Source organism: Amphiprion ocellaris, chromosome 17 (genome assembly GCF_022539595.1).
Source record: "Amphiprion ocellaris isolate individual 3 ecotype Okinawa chromosome 17, ASM2253959v1, whole genome shotgun sequence".
Classification (NCBI taxonomy): domain Eukaryota; kingdom Metazoa; phylum Chordata; class Actinopteri; family Pomacentridae; genus Amphiprion; species Amphiprion ocellaris.
This window is the reverse complement of record NC_072782.1, coordinates 13835030-13842855: the sequence shown is the minus strand read 5'-3', so window position 1 is coordinate 13842855 and position 7826 is coordinate 13835030. Positions and strand designations below refer to the sequence as shown.

Below are 7826 nucleotides of genomic sequence, written 5' to 3'. Positions count from 1 at the left end.
TCAAGACCCGCCACCGGCCTTTTTCTTTCTTTGTCTTTGTCAGGATTTTGATAAAACTTAAGAAGGGTCTGGTCTTGAACCAGCGACCTGCAGCTCCATAGGCAAATCCTTAACTCACTGAGCTACAGATCAGATAAAAAGAAATAAATTCGTCGTCCCTTTGGCATCGTAGTTCCTGAAGTGACCACATGGGCTGGAGCCAAGGCGGAGTCTGGGTGGAGTCAGGGCGGAGAGTAGGCGGGGAGGTGGGTGGCGGCCTCCCCCCTCTACTCCCCCACCTCCCCCCACCACCCACCACACCTTCCCCCGCCCGACGAGTTCTTCGAGTCTCCACGAGTTCTTCGAGTCTCCACGGGTTTTCCCCGAGTTTCTGGAGTTTCCACGAGGTCGGAGGCAGAACAAGTTGTCATGAAGAGGTGTTGAAGTCGGCCAGGATGGACTGACTTTTTACAGCGACTAGAAGGAAGACCACTAGAAGAGCAGGTCTTTAACCACCATCCATAAAATCCATGGAGTCGCTCCAGAGAAATGAAGGAGGTCAACTTTTATCAACCTCCATCCAGATGTTCAACTTGATATCTTTACTTGGACATTTTTAGCACCACAAACCTTTAGTATCACACTTTATTATCATTTATTAGGACTTTAATGGAATCCACCAGCAGATTTAGTTTTTGTTGACAAACTTTATTCTTGTCGTCGTGGGACTGCAGTATTTAAAACTGTTCCTTCTATTTGACCTCATGTTTATTAGTTTTAGTGGAGAAAGTTATTTTAGTTGTCGATTAGTCTCTTAAAAACCAAATAATAAATTGGATTAGTCAAGAGGTTTAAATTTCTTACTTTGTCATATTTTAAATATGACAAAAAATATAAAAATAAAGTGTCTTGAGACAATTTGACCTGTAATTGGCGTTATATAAATAAAATTGAATTAAAATTGTATGTATCTTGTAATGTTGGAGTAATTCAGCCATATATGTTGGAAAACACATTTTCTTTGTCCATTAATCTGTTGATTGTTTTCTCCAGTAATTCATTTCTTGTTTTGGTTTATAAAATGTCAAACCCAAATATATTCAGTTTACTGTCATAAAAACCAAAAAGATTTACATTCATGATGCAGGAATCAGGCAGTTTTTCACTTTTTATCTTAGTTTAGTCAGAAAGATAGTTGATAATGTGTGAATTGTTGCAGCTTGTGAGCCGTAGAAGGTTTTAATCTTTGGGGCCGAGTGTCAAAAAACATTTAGAAACCAACATCAACAAAACACTCAAAGATTTGAACATCATTTGCATGACAATGTCAAATTAAAGGACATTTATTTCCAACGTAAATGTGTGATATTCATCCTCTGGAGCTTTCTCTTCACATCGTCTTCCACCTGGACTGGTTTGGTCGGGAGCATGTGCAACAAACATTTGAAAAACTGCACTTTAACATCAATGAATGACACTGAAGTTTAATCTCTACATAAATGAGACTGAGTCTGGATGTGCTGCTCTGTCATTAACTCCTAAGTTTAGGGAAAGTTCAAACAAAAGAGGACAGTTCAGATAAGACTTGAGAATGAGCTTATTTTGAACAAACATCTCAGACTTTCTGAGCTTCAGCACCTACAGCAAGATATTTTAACAACAAGCAACTCAAGAGATCCAGAAGTTGGAGAGAGTTAGCTTTAGCTGAGCCAAAGAACATGTGGGACGCTAACCTAGCAAACATTTCAGACTTTTCTCTGTGAATTCTGAGAAATAATTTCCTATTTAATGACAGAGCTACACATCTTAACTCAGTCTCATTAAAACAGACTCTAATTCAGTGTCATCCATCCATATTAAAGTGCAGTTACCCAAAATGTTTGTTGCATGAGCTCCAACAAAACCTGTCCAGGTAGAAGGCCACTTTGACAAACAGGAAGTGGACGATTCCAAGCAGATTTATAGAAGGGGGAACCGGACTGTACTAAGTGTGGTCGAGTATAGAGGGGTGTTTTGTGGGTTTTTAAGGCTGATAATGATTATTAGTGAGACATTTGGAGTAGATATTCATTTGCAGTAAATGAAAGTATTTAAAATCTTGGAGTTAAACTTAGAAGAACACAAACTCTAACAGAAAACTTTGTTGATACGTTTTTGTTTTGTTTACAGATGTTAAGTTAAAGGAGTTTTATTCGTGACGTATAACCAATCAAATCACTCCAGAAGACAGAGCGACCACAGGTAGATAAAGGTTCAGAGCCAAAGTAGCACCATTTTTAAATGTATTTATTACCGTAAATCAGTAAAAAATAAAATACTGATAATCAGTAAATCAGTCATCCAAAGTTGTTTAAATCAATCCAACTGGACTTTAAGAAGGTTCCTTGAAGACGTTTCACCTCTCATCCAAGAGGCTTCTTCAGTTCTGGTGGTGGTTGATGTTGCCTCAGCTTATAACCTCTGTGAGGTGTGGTCAGTGTTGTGAAGGAAAAATTACTCACTTTCTCACGACTGAGGTGGTTCTAGTGTATAACAGCCTAAATGCTGAGTCATCCCAAATGGTCACCCTTGACTCATGGTTCTCCTAGATAGAGGATGCAAGCTTGCGTATGCTCTCTCTGTCCCCTAATATGACCCTGAGACAGACAGACGCTTGGTAAACATAACATAGGGATAAAAGACAACTATCTGGCTGACGACGTCAGAACAAGATTATATTGCTGTGTTCCTGTTCAGATGGATCCTGAACTAACAGTCCTGCCTCCACATTTAGAGTATAACATAAACATGGCACGCCTTCCAAACGGTATATATGCCCAAGACCAGAGAGACTCCTCAGAACTGATGCTGCCAGTGCTCACGTCACTGTGTTACTCGCTGTATCATTTCTCCTGAATTCAGTAAACCTTATTCTCAACATAAGCCATCTGAGTCTCTAGAGTGTCCCTGAGTTTGCCTCCTGATTCCTCTTTTGACATCGCAGAATTCCCTAACAAGTGTTATTCACATTCCGACGACCATTGCCAAGGCCAGTCAGCCCACAATTACTACAATTCTACAATGTATGCCTCTTTGCTTTGACTTGTTATTTGTACAATATACGATGTATATGATGGTGTTTTTTCATACCAAAGGCTATACTATGATGTTTTCTAAGAGACATACAATGCTACTCTGTTTGTTCTGGCTCTGGGCCGCTGCACTCCTCCTCTGTTGTTTTCTGGATTGTACTCAGCTGCATGCCTTCGTCCACCAGGCCTCTGTTGACTCGTCCCGCCTGCCGTCTCTGGAGCTGAAGCTGGATTGGAACAGACCAAAGTACAGTCCAATCACGATGCCAGCTGCCTCTCAAAAGGCTCCTTCATCTGGTGGAACTTCTTCTGAAGGGAAGCTGAGCTGGCCCAGCAGAACTTTGGAGATGTGTTCCAGTGGTTGGTGGATGTGTGGGGAGATAGAGAGGGACCTTTGAATTGTTCAGAAAGGAAAACAGGGAACCCATTGGTAGTTTTAGTTTAGGGTGCTACTGCGGTGTGTTTTTGGGTTTTAAGAGGTGAACAGAAAGAGTTTTTTTTCGTATTGATTATCTTTTACTTTGTTCCTGGTTGGAATGCCCATCAATGTCAACATGAAGTTCACTTTTAGTTCTGTTGATTTATTTTTATTTTACTAACACCCATTTGTTTTTAACCCCCTCACATGTTGTGTTGTTGTAAACTTCCTCTTTCAAATAAATACTCGTCTACCCCTCTGGAAACCAGCGTTTGTACTGTTTTGGTGTTGCTCCTCACCTACTTCAGACAGCCGGGACAAAACAACGTTTTGTGGACCAAAGGCTATACTATGACGTTTTTAGAGCGACATGCTATACTATGACGTTTTTAGAGCGACATGCTACACTATGATGTTTTCAGAGCGACATGCTACACTATGACGTTTTTAGAGCGACATGCTATACTATGACGTTTTTTGGATGACATGTTAAACTATGACGTTTTTTGGACCAAAGGCTATACTATGACATTTTTAGAGCGACATGCTATACTATGACGTTTTTAGAGTGACATGCTATACTATGACGTGTTTAGAGCGACATGCTATACTATGACGTTTTTAGAGCGACATGCTATACTATGACGTTTTCAGAGCGACATGCTATACTATGACGTTTGTTGGGTGACACTCTATACTATAGGCTTTTTAAATTGACATATTACTATGACGTTCTTTTTTTGTATTTGTTTTTTTTGTGTTTTAGCAACATATAAGAATTTGATCAGTTTTAAAAATTACTATACTTTTACTTGTGCAATGAAATATTATTCTATGGCATTTTTTAGACGATATATACTCTGATGTTTTCTTGAAAAACATACTATTTTGACAATATACTGCACTATGACATTTATTGAACCACATATCATACTAGGGCTGCCACAAACGACGCGTCGACGAATCGCCTGAGCACGATACGTCATCAAAAGCGGAAGTGAGCGCGCAATGCAACAGAAATCACCGTCCAAGTGGAGCGTGGAACACGCATGGACATCTGCGCTGTATCGTGCATATATAGTATATGCACGATGCGGCGCGGATGTCCGCGCTGTATCGTAAACGCGGATGTCCACGCTGTATTGTGCATATATAATATATGCATATACTATATATGCACGATACAGCGCAGATGTCCATGCGTGTTCCGCGCTCCACTCGGACGGTGATTTCTGTTGCATTGCGCGCTCACTTCCGCTTTTGATGACGTATCGTGCTCAGGAAATTAGTCGACGCGTCGTTTGTGGCAGCCCTATATCATACATGACAATTTTAGGCAACATCCTATCATTTTGCACTTTTTGAACAATATAATAATCAGTTGGGTTTTTTGCCGACATGCTATACTATGAACTACAGGCCATACTATGTTATTCTTGAAAAGTATACTATACTTTGACATTTTCTGAACTACATCCTATACTATGGCGTTATACACAGAGTGCTTTGGTTACATGTTGATTTATAATCTAGATTTTTTTCTGTTCTGTTTTTTGACAGGATTACCACAGACCTGACCGTGAACACCGTTGACACCCACCTGAGGGAGACGCTGCCTAAGATCTCAAGGCTGCTTGGTCGTGGTCTTTCTGGTCCTGCTCCAGAACGCCTTCATCAACTACGTCTTCTTTTGAAGAGGCCCTCAGATGCTGCAATCTCTGACCTTCAGGAGGAACTGCTGCTTTCACTCTGTAACGAGACGGCGGTTATGGCGGCTTTGAGTGAAAGTTTAACATCCATCAAAACGGAACTACAGACAGTTAAATCTGAGCTGTCGGTCAGTATTTCAAACATCAAGTCCGACCTGGCTGCCCTAAAGCACGCTGTGGGTGAAACGGAAACTTCACTCTCCACATCACCGACGACATCGTCACACTCCAAAGCAGAGCACCTGTCTGCTGAACTTTTAAAAGTGGACTATAAATGTGAAGAATGTGAGCAGCAGCAGACTGTGAGCAGCGGAACAGATGTGATCAGAAAGAAGTCATTTTCTTTTTTCTTTTCTTTCTGGTTGACTTGATGCTGTCAGATGCAGATGTTGGAGCTGATTCTGATCTTTCAGGATAAAAAAGCTGCTTTTCCTTCACAGACTTTTCAGGAAGTTATTCTCTCGGGTTTTCTCTGCTATTTATATTTTTATTATCTGTGATTATTTCATTATTTCTTTATTGTAAAAATAAAGTTTGAGGCATAAAGACTCATTTAGTTATTTTAATCCTGAAATCTTTGATGTAGCAGAACTAAACTTCCATTTTCCTTCTTGCACTTCTGATACTAGAACTAAACGTATCTTCAACACAGATCATCTGGTTTTAATGAATCAGCAGCAACATCACAACAACAAATGAGACAATTTTCAACAAATTAATGAAACTGATGTCATTTAAAACTATCAGTCTGTTTTAGTGTCAAATGAAGCTGATTACTGACAACTAGAACATTAATGTTACTGTTTTAATCACATTTAAGTTTCCTGAACGTTACATTAATGTCAACCAGCCACAGTTTTATGAACTTAATCAACCACATTACAGGAGCACAACACACTTCAGCTGTTTACATGAAACTCAACACATTAGCTTAATGCTACGTTAGCTTTAATCAGGCTACAACTGAGCAGCTAGCTCGGTTAGCATCGCTAACATTAAAGCTAATATTTACTATGCTAACTTTCTTCTCTGGTCAACACACACTGAAACAAACTCCACCAACATCTGGAGTGCATGGCACACATTACATCTGACACTAAAGTTGCATATAAAGTGCATTAAAAGCGGCACCGATACGAAAATAAACATTTACTTACCGAACTATCAGAGTCCTTTCAGTGTCTGCTGGTAGAATCAGCCGAAGGCAGAAAACTGGTTAAAACAAGCCAACGGGCAGGAAAACTGTCTGTGGAAAATGTTGTGCTGCTCCACCGATAAATAAACCAACAGTTATTATATCAGAATTAATCCAAACGAGGAGAGCAGAGTCTCTGCTTCCTCCATAGAACCTGTCAATCATTCCAGACCGGACTGTCAATCAAGTAGTCCCGCCCCCTGGCTTCGCAAAACTTTAACGCTCTATAAAAAAAAATCAGTAGTTATTTATTTTAAGATCGGCCACCTGATCTCTCATTTTGACCATGAAAACTAACGAAAAAATATGTCTTTACGGTCTATGTACCGTACTCTGGCTCCACACTTGCTGATGACCACTTCCGGTCTCAGAAAACGAAAAAACGGACCTTTTTTCGTTTCTGTCTCTTACTGATTTTACTTTCTTGTTATTCTAAATATAAAACAAAAATCAAAGCATTTTAAAAAAATCGTATATCCCTTTTTGATCATGAAAAGGAGAAACGCCTTGTATTTCAATTTTATTTTTTGTATTTTCAAACGAAAATCAAATAACCACTCGTTTTTTGTTTTTCAGTACCCGTTTCAGAACGGAAAATCCAATTACCAGATCCGTACACGGACCGTGGTGGATGTCTGGTGCGTGTGGGGGGTGGGCTATGTGTCTGAATGTTTTTGTAAAAAAAAAAAAAAAAAAAAAGTGGGACTGAAACGAGGGAGAGCTCGTGTCTCTGCAGGATGCAGCCGAAAACTACAGTTGAAGTTGTCGGCTGAAAAACTACAACTCCCGGCAACAACGTCACTTCCTATTGATGGGGACGGGAGCCTCTTGGGTATGGACACATAAGAATCATGTGACAGGTCATGGCCACAACGTGATCACGCTTATTTCAAATACCAGTGGTCTGGTTTATAAAGAGTTTTGCTGTGTGCGCTTTATTGTGTATTTTTACAAACCCATCACTGCAACGACAAAGCACCCTGAGACCTGGTGAATGTGTGAAATGTTAGTGTAACTCCCCAGATTTTATATGCAAAAATAATTATCGATCTATCTTATCTGGTTTAAAATTTACAGCCAATCAAAAATCATTCTGCAAAACGTAGCGCCAGCGCTACCCTGGGTTCGAAAGGGTTAAACTGGGGTCTGCTCAGTATTTCTAGAATTGTGACTCTATTTTCCTGCAGCTTGGAAACCTATCATACTATAATATTGCTCACAATTCCAGGTCAATGTGCAGTGCTTGACATTCAGGTCAGAAAGATCAGTCTATGCCTCATTAGGCAACAAAATCTTTTGCCTTAATGCGCTCACTTTCAAGTATCATTAGGGAGACTGTAATGTGCTTTACACCAAAGAATGACCTCTGTCTAGACACCTAGTCATAAGGGCCTGAAAGGAGGAGCTATTTGCCTTTCTGGCTGCAGGTTTTTCATCTTTACAGCAGAGCAATG

The 7826-nt window shown here is 40.0% G+C and overlaps 1 long non-coding RNA gene across 1 annotated transcript; it reads right to left on the bottom strand.

Moving 5' to 3' along the window:
• Positions 1-2249: 2249 nt before the first annotated feature.
• On the bottom strand, positions 2250-6507 carry LOC129350930 (uncharacterized). The gene is made up of 3 exons (XR_008604524.1): positions 6335-6507; positions 5069-5217; positions 2250-3442 (listed from the first exon to the last, which is right to left on the bottom strand). It is a non-coding gene; the product is annotated as an uncharacterized LOC129350930 (long non-coding RNA).
• Positions 6508-7826: the final 1319 nt, after the last annotated feature.